The 13,867-nt window shown below is 38.8% G+C and overlaps 1 pseudogene; it reads left to right on the plus strand.

Moving 5' to 3' along the window:
* Window positions 1-22: 22 nt before the first annotated feature.
* LOC131578710 (uncharacterized) lies at window positions 23-10,876 on the plus strand (annotated as a pseudogene).
* Window positions 10,877-13,867: the final 2,991 nt, after the last annotated feature.

Here is a 13,867-nt window from a genome sequence, read left to right on the forward strand (position 1 = left end):
AGGAACAAGAAACAAGGCTGACATGCTGGTGGGAGTCTGTTATAGACCAGCCAACCAGTTTGAAGAGTTGGATGACTTATTCTACAAGCAGCTGGAGGATGTTCCAAGATCACTGGCCCTTGCTCTGGTAGGTGACTTTAGCCTGCCAGACATCTGCTGGGAACTCAACACAGCAGAGAAGAGGCATTCCAGGAAATTCTTAGAGTGTATGGAGGACAACTTCTTGTCATAGCTGGTGAGTGAGCCTACCAGGACTCCACTAGACCTGCTGCTGGCAAATGAAGAAGGGTTGGTGGGAGATGTGGTGGTTGGAGGCTGTCTGGGGCACAGTGATTATGAAATTATAGTTTTCAATATTTGGTGAAACAAGGAGGGGCACCAATAAAACTTCCAGAGGGCAGGCTTTGGCCTATTCAAGGGATTTATTTGGAGAGTTCTTGAGGAGCAGCCCTTAAAAAAAGGAGTCCAGGAATATGGGCATATTTCAAAACAGAAATCTTGAAGAGACAGGAACAGACTGTCTCTTATATGCCAAAAGATGAGCCAACAAGGAGAATGACTGGCCTGGATGGGCAAGGAGCTTTAGAAGGAAAATAAAAAAAGCGTGTATCACCTTTGGACAGAGGCTCAGGTATTTCAGGAGATGCTTAAGGGAGTTTCTAGGTCACATAGGAAAAAAAATCAGAGATGCAAAAGCCCAGTTAGAACTCAATCTGGCCACTTCTGTGAAGGACAATAAAAAATACTTTATAAATACATTAAAGACAAAAGGAAGGGCAAGGACAACCTCCATTTTCTGTTAGGTATGGGAGGGAATTTAGTGATTAAAGATGAGGAAAAGACAGAGGTACTTAACATCTTCTTTGCTTTAATTTTCAGCAGAAAGAAAGGTTGTCCTCAGGACAACTGTCCTCCTGGGCTTGTAGATGGGCTCAGGGAGCAGAACAGCCCCTCTGTTATCCAGGAGGAACCAGTCAGAAACCTGCTGAGCCCCTTAGATGCTCACAACTCTGTGGGACTAGATGGGATCCAACTGAAGGTGATGAGGGAACTGGCAGAAGAGCTCACCAAGCTGCTCTCCATCATTTACCATCAGTCCTGGGTCACTGGGGAGGTCCCAGATGACTGGAAGCTGGCCAATGTGATACCCATCCAAAAGAATGGCCAGGAGAAGGATCCAGGAAACTACAGGCCTGTCAGTCTGACCTCAGTGCTCAGCAAGATTATGGAACAGATCATCCTGAGTGCAATTAAACTGCAAACCTAAAGAATGGCCAAGAGATCAGACCCAGCCAGCATGGATTTAGGAGGGGCAGGTACTGCCTGGCCAACCTGATTTCCTTTTATGACCAGATGATATCCACCACCTGGTGGATGTGAGAAAGGCTGTGGATGTTTTCTATTTGGACTTTAGCAAGGCCTTTGACACTGTCTCCCACAGCACACTCCTGGAAAAGCTGGCAGCCCAGTCCTGCTTGGACAGGAGCATTCTTTGCTGGGTTAAGAACTGGCTGGATGGCTGGGCCCAGAGAGTGGTGGTGAATGGTGCTGCATCCAGCTGGCAGCCAGTCACCAGTGGTGTTCCTCAGGGACCTGTGCAGGGCCTAGTCCTGTTTAATACCTTCACTGGTGATCTAGATGAGGGGATTGAGCCCACCATCAGCAGATCTTCAGATTACACCAAGATGGGTGCATGTGTTGATCTGTTGCAGGATAGAAGGGCTCTTCAGAGGGACCTGGACAGGCTGGATAGATGGGCTGAGTCCAACTGCTGCCTTGAAGAGGATACCTAGAATAGAGGCTAGACAGGAAAGGAAAGGTTAAAGGAAAAAATAGGTATAAAAGACCTTCAAAGTATACACCTTGGGCAGTACAAGAGCCTAGCGTCCACCCAAGATGGATGAGGGGTCACACGTTTTCACTTTTATAAATTTTGGTCCATTTACATATTGGGGTTAATTGTCCAATTACAGCTTCAGGTTATGAAGTCACATCCTCCCAGTTTGCTCTCCTCAGTTTGCTGGTGTTTATACTTTTTGGGTCCAAAGCTGCAACAGTGTCCTTGGTTCTCTGTCTGGAAAAGGATTGTTTTGTCTAACTAAATTTGCTAACACTTTATATGAAGTTCAGCTATATACTAATTCAGTACAGAATCTGGAAAATATGAAAGCTAAAACTTAAGGCATCACAACAACATGAAGTTTAACAAATCCAAGTGCTGGGGCCTGCACTTTGGCCACAACAACCCCCTGCAGCACTACCAGCTGGGGACAGAGTGGCTGAACAGTGCTCAGGCACAAACAGATGCAGGGGTGCTTGTTGGCTGCTGACTGAACATGAGCCAGCAGTGTGCCCTGGTGGCCAAGAATGTCAACAGCATCCTGGCCTGTATCAAGAATAGTGGCCAGCAGGACCAGGGAAGTCATTATTTCCCTGTACTTGGCACTGGTGAGCCCACAACTTGAGTTCTGTGTCCAGTTCTGGGCCCCTCAATTTTGGAAGGACATTGAGATTCTTGAACATGTCCAGAGGAGGCAACAAGGCTGGTGAAGGGCCTGGACCACAAGCCCTATGAGGAATGACTGAGAGAACTGGGGGTGTTGAGCCAGGAAAAAAGGAGACTCAGAGGTGACCTCATCACTCTCTACAACTTCCTGAAAGGTGGCTGTAGTCAGGTGGGGATTGGTGTCTCCTCCCAGGCAATCGCTGACAGACCAAGACACAGTCTTCAGCTGTGCCATGGGAAATTTAGGCTAGACATCAGGAAAAAATTCTTATCAGAAGGAGTGACTGGGCATTGGAATGGGCTGCCCAGGGAGGTGGTAGAGGAACCATCCTTAGATGTGTTTAAAAAAAGAATGAATGTGGCACTCAGTGCTATGGTTTAGTTGATGTTAGGTCATAGGTTGGACTTGATGATCTCAAAGGTCTTTTCCAATCTAATTCATTCTGTGATTCTGTGAGTCTGTGATTCTTTGAATACTGTTAAATTGCAGATGTTCCTATATTAAATATGAAACTGCATCTAGAGTTTCGTTCAGGTATCACTGTCAATATGCCCAGTTTTCATTCATTAATCAGTATTAACTTCAATGTGTAAATAAACAACTTATAAGTATTAATTATGCTGTAAATAAATCCTTAGATATCACTTCCCTATTTTACACTATTTAACTAATGAACACTAATACAAGATCAACTACAAATACTGAAACTCAATAGAAATCTTGAATTGAATTTAAATTTGATAATTTGTTTGCACATACTGCTTCCTCACATTTTCCAAAAAGTGAAAACTTGTACTCTTTATAAAAGTGCAATACTCACATGAAAAACCTGATGGGTAAAGAAAATATTTCATAACCTTCATTCTGAAAAGTGGTTGAGACTTTGCACAGAGACTTCTCTCTCATCTACTTAACAGGACAGAATGTTTAAATGAGAACATCTGCAGCATTCTTTCAATACTCTGGGGAAAGCATGAAGAGCAGTATGTTACAGCAAGAGCAGAAGCAATGTGGATTCTTTCTTTGCAACTCAGTCAAAATATGCCACATCTAGGCATATTTAATTTTTTTTAAAATGAATTTATTTAGAATTCTTAAAGAAACCAGCTGTTGTTACTGTATCTGTGTTTGAAAATCCTCTGAGTCTAGCAGTTAGAAGATTACATACTTATTCCATTAATTTAGATGACTGTGAACATTTCCCATAGAATAACTGTTCTGCATAATGCATGACTATTTATTCTCTAGTAATGTCAACTGAAAGAAAGGAACAAGGGGGAAAAGAAGCAGGGGAGTTTTGGTGTTTTTATTAAGGCTTGTTTTTTTAGGGGGGTTGGTTTTTTTTTGGTTGGTTGTTTTGCTTGTTCTTTGAGGGGATTTTTTTGTGCACTGGGAAATTAATAAAGTCCAAGAATGTTAGTGCTGCTTTCATAGGGCTTAAGTCGACATGCCTAGGTCTCTGAAAAATCCTCAGTGTCGCTTTGGTTTATATTACCCACAGAATCCCATATTTTTTTATAGTCTGGGTCCAATTACTTCCAAACTTTGTATGTTTTGAAAAAGGACACAGAACAAACCAGTATCCAAACTGCAGATTTGTCATCTGCCTAACCATCATTAACTTCCTGAGGGAATTTAGTTTCCAAGGTGATATTAAACCTAGGAAACAGCTTGGTAGATTAATTTGATTTTGGTACTCTTAAAGCAGAAGAAAGTTTTATGGGGAAAAATCATCTCCTGAATATTAACCTCATCTCTGCCCTTTTCTTGTCTCCCAGTTTTCCTTCTATATCTTTTGAAAAAAAAATAACTTCCTAAGGACTGGAGAGTAGGATCCCAAAAGAGGTGGCCATTTGCAAAACCTGCAATTTTCTCCAGAAGTCAAGGCCAAGATACTTCCAGCCCCTCTCTCCTCCCACCCAATTCTGTCTCTAAGCAGGCAAACTAATCAGAGCAGAACTCATAGAACGCTGTCCTTAATTTCTTGTTGATCAGAATGTTTTCTTTGGGTACAGTCCAACACAATTGGGTGTAGAAGGGCTCACATTTTCCTAACATCCTATACATACCATAATTAACATAAAGACATTAACCTTTAAAGTGGAATGAGAATGTTCACGAAACTGCCCATTTATAACAGCAAGCTATACTGAACAGTTATCTAGAAGACCCTTGTCCCTGCTGTCATACCATCCCTATGGATACCTACACTGAAAGGTTTAAGACAAGACACTTAAAATACCTCTATACCTTGCTATAGAGAGATTCTACTTGACCTTGTTATGAATAACACAAGATCTCTTGGCAGACATTATCCAGTAGAAAATAACCCCAGGTTTTTCGACGACGTCAAGTGAAGTAAGGTGCAGATGTAGTCATCTTGGCAGGTCTTCCTATTCAAAAAGAAGGCATCAGTTCCTTGGAAATCCATTAAGGCATCCCAGTGGTAGTGTAAATGTGGAAAATGGATCATAGACAAGAGCATATAAATGCTGCACTCTGACACCCAATGTGTTTTCCTCCTCTCAGCCTCAGTGCTCTCAAAACTTGTCCAATGTGAGGGTGCAATTAAACAATGCCCTAAAAATCAGTGAACAACCATGAACTACACCTTTAAAAAGAACTTCAGTTTCCCATCTGAAGGATTTCTTTTGCTTTAATCCAACATACCAAGTGTTTTACCCTGGCTGACCCAAGAATTAGATAGTATCAGCAAACATCATGAGATCCCCATCAATATCCTGCATAACTCTCAGTAGACATGTAGTAGCAATGTGTAACTCATGTGTACCACTGAGGCTGGAAGTAAATTAACTGAAGTCAACTTACCAGAATAAACCTTGGGGGTCTAAAGACGTGCAGTGGAGGTACTCCTAACAGTAGCAGAGAAACTGAAAGAAATAAAAGAAAAAAATCAAGATTAGACTGAAAGACTGCCTTGTTCTAGGTGAGAATATGGCAAAATGGATTAAAACCATCTTTCTGCCAAGGAACAATATAAGAGCAAAATCTGAACTACTTTTCAAGAAACCTTTGCAAAGGTCTTTAGACTCAAATACAAAATTTCTCATGCCATACAGGTGGTTCTCACTTCTAACTATATGTAATCAGAGCCTCAGGCCACAAGAAAAATGTGGCACAGTGATTCATGCCATGGATCAAATATGATCAGGCTAATACAGCAGAATAAAAGAATCACTAAGAAAAAACAAACTTTCAGTTGGAATAAATTGTATAAATTTTGGTGAATGCAGCCAGTGAAAAGAAGAAAAACAGAAGTTAAAGATCTAATTAAAGTGAATTGAAAAACAACGTTCTTGCAAACAAACTACTTTAACTCCTTACAACATACACTCAAGATAAAAAAAAAGGCTGTACTGGGTCTTTGTATAGAGGTTTGTCAGTTGTTTTATTTGAACAGAGATGGCAAGGAAATTTTGAATAATTAGACTCATCAGTTTTTTGTCTCTATGTTGTCACGTGTACCAGGGAATAGTTGGGTAGTGGGGGAAAAAAGGGTTTTCTGGAGGTTTTATTCTGGTTATGTTATTCTTGTAGTTTTGTTAATAAACTTCCTTTATTCCTTTTAAGTTTAAGCCTGTTTTGCTCTTGTTCTAATCCATATCTCAGAGCAAGAAATAAGAAAGTTTTCTAGTGATTTTTTAGTTGCTGCTTTAAAACCACAACAAATCTTTTATTATTTCAGTACTTCAGCATTTCTTCTCATGAACATTACCTACACTGGTACATTGCTGATAATCTTTACAACTCTTCTGTGAGTTACAACTGTTTTGGTGACATTAATATTTTCCCCTTCTCCTTTTGTATATTTATTTTTCTTTGAAGGTTTGTTCAATTCATTGAGTAACCATAAAGGAAGTTGTTCTTCAGGAATTTCTTTTTTTGTCCTAGTAGAAATTTTATGTAAAAGTGTCATATATGTGTAAAAGTCTTTAGTTTTGTATAGTGATGGTTGAAAATTGCTTTAATACTGAACTCTATTTACATGAATAATACCAAAATAGAAATGCAATTTTTGTGTTTTATTCCACATGATATTTAATACTCCCATCTCAGGTTTAGAATGCTAAAGATAAATTTTTATTTTTAAAATATCAACATTTGAACTATTCACAGAATTTCTCTGTTAAAATCAATCCATAGTCCACCATGATGTTTATAACCAAACTGACTATTTTACTGGAACAATGGATGAGCTAGTCTCCAGAGTGAATTTCCTTTCCTTTTAAGGTATTAGTACCCAGGATTAGAAGCCTATCATTTTCTCCTTTCAGTTTACTGCTTGTATATATCGCTTCCAATCATATAGCATATAAATTGCAAATCTAGATATGACCATTAGGAAAAATGTCTCAAGTGGATTTCAATGCTTCTATTGCTGTTTTAAAAAATGCTGTAGAGGTTAAAAAAGGCACAAATCCAATTTCAGGTCACACATCAGCCTACCCACGTGACTTAATTGCCTACTGATTGATAGAGGAGTGAAATATTTGATCTGTAAATTCTTCCCCTACACATAACTTCAAAGGGAGCACTCTTTAATCTGTGCCTCTCATAAATTTGGGTGTCAGTACATTAGCCAGTGGAAGCAATTCTGCCAGTTTTGCCTTTATTCTTGCAAAGGAAGACAGTCATTAGTTTCCTGGTGCAAGGCAGCTATAAGAGAGTTGGATTGTTCTTTAAACAATAAGAATAAAACTGCTATTTTTTCCCCTCCCACAGGAGTTGAATACGTGATGCTTCACTGAGGATGTCAAAAGGCCTTTTGGACCAGTGAGCCTTTCTGAACCTGAATTTAAATGTTTTGTGAGGAAAGGGAAAATTGTTGTTTTAATAGATTTCTTACACTTCAAATTCTTCAGTCAAACCTTGATAACCTTCAGAGAAATTCACTGAAAGACACAGATACTGCAATGTGGGTGACAAAAATGGGTAAGAATATTTTTTCCACAGTGCTATTACCTGATTTTTCTATCACTAGCCATGTCTGTTAGCCTTTTCTGTTTATACATTCTTTATTTATAAATATTTCCTGTGATCAGAATGTATGAAAAATCATATTCCAGTTTTCATCGGGCTAAACAAAACACGCAAAGTTCCAATGCTATGCTTAAAGCACTGTTTTTTGTATTAAAAAATCCCAGCACGAACAATTAACCTTATGATTCTACTGTGTCATTATGAAATAAAAATTATTCAAATTCATTCTCATTTCCAATGAAAAAACTGTGGAACCTGAACTGCTATTGATAAAGTTTCCTAATTGCCATGTAAATCTAATACAAATACAAATGACATTGGATGTAAAAGTCCGTAAATAATGATGATAAAAAGCCACTGTTCCTGTACATCTGGGTTCTCTCAGTGATATTTTGAAGTGTCAAGGGCATTAAATTTAATTCCTGGCTCTTTGTATGCACAATAATGATTTAGATAACCAATCTAGTTTAAATCAGCAATATATGTTTAATTAATACTCATCTGCAGTCTCTCTATAAATCAAGCAATGAGACTGTTGTGGTTTTAAAGCAGTAACTAAAAAATTACTCATTTTTTGCTGTGAGATATGGATTAGAACAAGAGCAAAACAGGCTTAAAACTTAAAAGGAATAAAGAAAGTTTATTAACAGAACTACAAGAATAAGAACACCAGAATCAACCTCCAGAAAACCCTTTTATCCCCCACTACCCACCATTCCCTCATTCACGTGACAACATAGAGACAAAAAACTTTGGAACTTTGGTGTTTAAAACAGTCCCAATTCCTGCTAGAGTCTTTTCATCAGTCTTTGTAGAGAAACAGAAGTCTTCTTCTACTAATCTATGGAGTTCCTCACAAGAAAACTATTTCTGCTATAGTTTTCTATTTCTCTGATGACAGCTGCCCGGAAATCTGTCATCAGTTCACTCCTCCCATTTCACATCACTCTGAGGTGTGTATGGGTCAATGAGTCTAGGGATGTCATTTTTTAAGGATGAGTTATTCAAAGGCAAAAGTCTTCTTCATCTGTCTCTGTGAGCTTCGCTGGAAAACAGTTTTCTCATTGCCCCCAAAGCCTCAAATCTTCACTTCACTCTGTTCCAGCACCTCACTGTATCACAATTACTCTACTTTTTACTCAAAATCCAAACTTTGAACACTCCACTCCTCCCAATATACTCTGTCATGAATTAAAGGATTTTTTTTTCAGAACACTATTGTCTATCTCCATAGCTTTAACAGAAAAATATTTCAGCTTATTAAAGCATCTCCTTATTCTCTCTTCTCCATCTAAAACTTAACTCTTCAATGTCTTTGATGATTCTTTGATGTCTTCTTCATGTTGATTCTCTCTCTCTGTCTCTCTGGGAAAAAGGAGCAATCTGTACGTTTTATCTAGGTAGTAAAAAAATTAAAGTCTTGGAAAAGCTGCAGATGTTCATGGTGTCAGGTTTCAGTCCAGCAGCAGAAACCACAAACTAAACCAGGCTGGCCGGCTCTGCTTCTGTCCCCGCCCCCCTCCCCCCCACCCTCTGCGGCCTTGTCCGGCCTGGACGGTGGGGGAGGAGGCCAAGACAGAGCCTTGTTACCTTTCCAGAAGCTGGAAACCAAAGAGAGCAACAGAACCCTGGCTTTACATCTTAAGGTGATGTTCACAAATTGATCTCACTTGTTAATGGTCAAAACTGCTGTCAATTCTTAGAAATGACTGATAATTGGTCAGGAGAAAAGACTCCCATCAGCCACCAGCAGCTTCAACTTCCTTAGCTCCCAAAGCTATCTTAAAGGTAAAGCCACCCCATGACACTGACTTACTCTATAAATCATACTATTACAATTCAAAATTCAAACTATTTTACCTAATGTAATTTCTTACCTACTTAAGACATATTCTTGCTTATAACTATAGAGACATAAGTTTATGTCTCTACCAATGTCTGTGTACCTTTATCACTACATCAATCCAAGCTTTCTCTAAGGCTGCAAATTTTGGTTTCCAACATGCCTTGAACCTGCCAACAAAACATAGGCATATCTCCTTTCCAAGTTATTGAATCATTCAGGGTTAGCTGTGGTACACTTAATAGGGAATTCAGATTTTATAATATTTTCTAAATTTTTGATGTAAATATTTAATTATTCAAAAATGAATTGTGATCTAAATTCCTAATGTACATATTGCATTAATTGATTGTTCTTAGGGCATCAATTCCTTTTTCCCTTTTTTTCATTTTTTTCTTTTTTTTGTTTAAAAATGAGATGCACCTCTTTTATCATACACATGAAAAATATCAAAATTAAACTATACACATAATAAACAAAAAACCCACAGCAGTCAGAAATCAGTCAGATAATAAACATTATTAATAACATGTGATAGAGAATTACTATTAACCACTAAAATACTGCACCAGCGTCTCATAGTCTGCAAACAGACGACAAAATCAGTGAAGGATTGGACAACCACCTCTGGAAATGATTCTCCAAGCCCACTTTAAAATTGATCCAATTGACAATTGATTAAAATTGTCATAGTGATAGGGTCACTGCATCCAAACGAGAAAGTCTCTGAACTCTTGCTTAGTTAATGTAGCAGAATTACTTAACAACTTTTTAAATTTATAATAAACGTAATTAAGTGTTCCTCAAACCAGCAGAAACTTTTTACATTTGAATAGCCATACTCTTCACTTGTATGCCCGTGGAGAAGGAGGGGAGAGACTTGCCCCCCTGCTGCTATTGTTAACTCTAGTGGATACCACAGGACCGTTCGTGGGTAACCCCAGTGCTTTTCTCTCTTTGCTCTTAACTGCTTTAGCACTGCAAGGATTGACTTCCACAACATGCTAAATCCCTTAGTTTACTTTAATCCATCACTCATGCCATCCCAGAGGATTACTCCCAGCCTTTCCCACTCAAGGATATCGAAAACACTCCTGGGGGTGGCAAAAAATCCTCTCTCCTGACCCCATTTTAACAGTTTTTTTAAGACTTCTGGGTCATATTTATTTTTTCTCTTAGAGAGTATACGTTGGAGTATGTTTAACATTGCCTGCTCTTCTTTTGACAAATCCTTCCCCATACTCCAATCCTGGCCTCTCACCTGTTCTGGTGTACCACTGCAGCATCTATATCTGTTTTCCAGAGGTCGTCTCCCAGGAAGTCTCCCTTCCCACACTCCGAGTGGAGTCGTCCTCCACCTCCCACCAAAACAGTCCCACCATGTCAGTCTCCAACCAGGCCTCCTGCCTTTTCACTCCGCAGGACCCCTCTCCAAGTTCAAAGGGCCTGGGAGTCTACTTCATATCATGGCACTGTTTGTCACATCGGGGTCACCAACATGCAGGAGCTCAGGATCTCTGACTAATGAACCAATATGATTTTGCAGAAGACATTACACACTTATTTATGCATTCTCTAACTACCGTTCACGCAATCACGCATCTTTTCATTGGTGCTCCTATCCTGTCCATGCACTCTGCATGCACCTCTTGGGGCACAGGATTGGTTACGGTCCAGGTGTTCAACCACCCTCTGTTATCTGGCTCTTGTGGTCCTGTTTTCTTGCTTTTCAAGCTCTTCTTTCTTATTTTTAGAATAGCTTATGTCTCAGCAACCTTGAGAAATTCCAGAGGGTCTGATAATAAACTCTAAATATGATTTGCCTGGAGCTCATCATGGCCCAAGCTATTCAGATGCATTACTACACTTAGACAGTACAAGCAGAAAGCATAAATTATTTCTGCCTATGCAAATAGGCAATTAAAAAAAATTAAAGTAATGATTTTCAAATTATTTTTGCTCAAATACAAGAGAAATTAGGCTTTTAGAAAGAGGGTGGTCCATATTGGAAGGACTTTAGTATGGTTCCACTCAGCTCTGAAAAGTACTTCACAATCCATAATCCAGCTCTGGAATGGAATGTCCAAGATTATTTACACAGAATAAGAAAGAGTCAAGGCCCATACTTCACTTCAGCTGGGATTTACACATTTAGTAAATGTCCAGCACAAGCATCACGTGACTGTAGCAGCTGAGAAAACATTTGTTCCAACCACCCACGTGTCAGAGTCAAAGCAAAGTAAAAGGTAGAGAACAAGTAATTAAAATCACCCTCTGCAATTTACAAGAGCTCATTTAATGGAGCCTCCAGACTTTCTGCCAAGGGTAGGTGAAGGTCTTTCTAGTTTACTTCCTGCATTTTATGCTTCAAATAGCACAAATTTTTTTAGATTTCTAAACGGTTTGGGTGGGGTTTTTTTAAGTTGATCCTAAACTTTATACAAAGCTATTATTCTGATTAGCTATGTTTCATGCTCAGAATAATTATTAAAGTGTGATTAGTAAAGCCTTATTATGAAAAGAATACAATACTGAGTTTAAGTACTTCCTATCATTCCTGAGAACTATAGGAAGCTGAAACTCTGGCAAAATTAACTAGAAGACTGCTTGAAATCATAAAACAAACTTCTTCAGCAACTTTTGTAGCATAGATGATGTATGGAAAGTGTTTTAGTCTCCAATAGTATGTCACAAAGATGATGTGTATGGTATTTCCCTGTTGTACAGAGCTTGCACTAAATCGGTCACTGCTCTTCAGTCAAGAAATAAAAGCATTGAGATGCGCCACTACAGAAGACTTGCAGCATAAGAACCTAGAAAGCAATTTCTGATTTTTTTCTCCCTAAGGATACATAAAATAAAACAAAGCAGAAACAGAAAATTACAAAACTGTGTTTGGATGCCTCTTGGGTTAGAATGCAAGATGTAACCAAAAGTATGTAATCTATTACCAGCTGTTAAAAACAAGTGGGGCAGTGTTCTTTACTCTTCCACAACCCATCCTCTCTCCAGAGGGAGATCTTCTGTTAATAATGGGCCATTGAGTCTCACTGGATGACTGATAAAATTACATTATTCCATTGTGAGATGCTCCACCCAGGGGGAGGAGCCAAGCATTCCTACCTGATAAAAATCTGAGATTTTGACCACCACAATCAGCCTTTCTCTACTGGATTTCCAGAGGAAAACAGGACCCATCTACACCACAACTAGACTTTCAGAGGAAAACTACACCCTTCTACAGGATCATTGCTTCAACAGAACCACATCTGTCACTCCAGGAGGACTCCAGCCACCATTTAATTGGACTGCTACCAACACCCTGCCCAACAGATTGTCTTGTTGCATTCTGACTCTGAGTCAGTGGTTTGTGGTTATTTTTGTACTACTGCATTTTTATTTTAATTTTCCTAGTAAAGAACTGTTATTGCTATTTCCCATATCTTTGCCTGAGAGCCCCTTGGTTTCAAGATTATAATAATTAGGGGGGGTGGGTTTACATTTTTCCATTTCAAGCGAGGTTTCTGCTTTCCTTAGCAGACATCTGTCTTTTCAAACCAAGATAAGATACTTTTGATTGTGTTTTTTACACAATTCACATATCAAATATCACAAAATCAGCATTGTAGTGCTGCCATATTTCAATTTCGGCCACCAGTTTTAAATAGCAGGCTTTGGTATTCTTACATGTTAATTAGTGACAGAAATCACAGAAGCTGAAATTTATCATTAGTTAAGTATTTTTAGTCTGAATTCGAGGAATGTTGAATTGGGGCTTGCCAACACTGTTTGATAAAGATTAAAGTAGCAGTGACATGGCAAGTGCCTGCATCACCCTAAGTCTGAAACCTTCCTTGCATTGCGGGAACTGTTAGTGTTGGGAATGCATTTGTTGTGGTGTCTAGCTCAATTGGATAGGAATCTGGAGCAATTTACTTTTCTGCCTTGGAAATGTGAATATAGGATACACTAAAAATAATAAGATAGGAGCTTATTGTTAAAAAATTAGTAATAATAAGCTATGATCAGGCATCCTAGTATGGAATCTGAAAACAATAGCTTGTCTTCAAGTATCATAGTTACAGTCTCATAAATCAGCGGAAGCACAGCAAGAAACGAGACAGAGTCTGGGTTTGGGGACATTTTTGTAGTGGTGATTTTTTTTTTTCAGCTTAGAATTTAAGGAATAAGAACTATTTTGATGCCTGCTTTGACACATAACATGTGACAAGGATGAAGTCCAGTATTCCAAATGAGAAGACAGTTGGGCCTAAATCAGAATGAGAGCTAGCCCAAAAGTTATTGATTAAAAAAATGAGGTGGTAAGTACAGTTCTAACTTCCCTTTGCCATATTTCTACTGAAAAGTGTGTTAAGATCTTGTTTGCATAGGTGCACTTAGCATTTCATTGCTTCTCATTTTAACTGCAATTCTGCATTGCCAGAAATGGCTTTTTACAGTGAAGGGGCATTTGTTAGTCCTCCTATTTAAAAAGAAACATGCACAGAGCTCAGCT

Source organism: Poecile atricapillus, chromosome 4 (genome assembly GCF_030490865.1).
Source record: "Poecile atricapillus isolate bPoeAtr1 chromosome 4, bPoeAtr1.hap1, whole genome shotgun sequence".
Lineage (NCBI taxonomy): Eukaryota > Metazoa > Chordata > Aves > Passeriformes > Paridae > Poecile > Poecile atricapillus.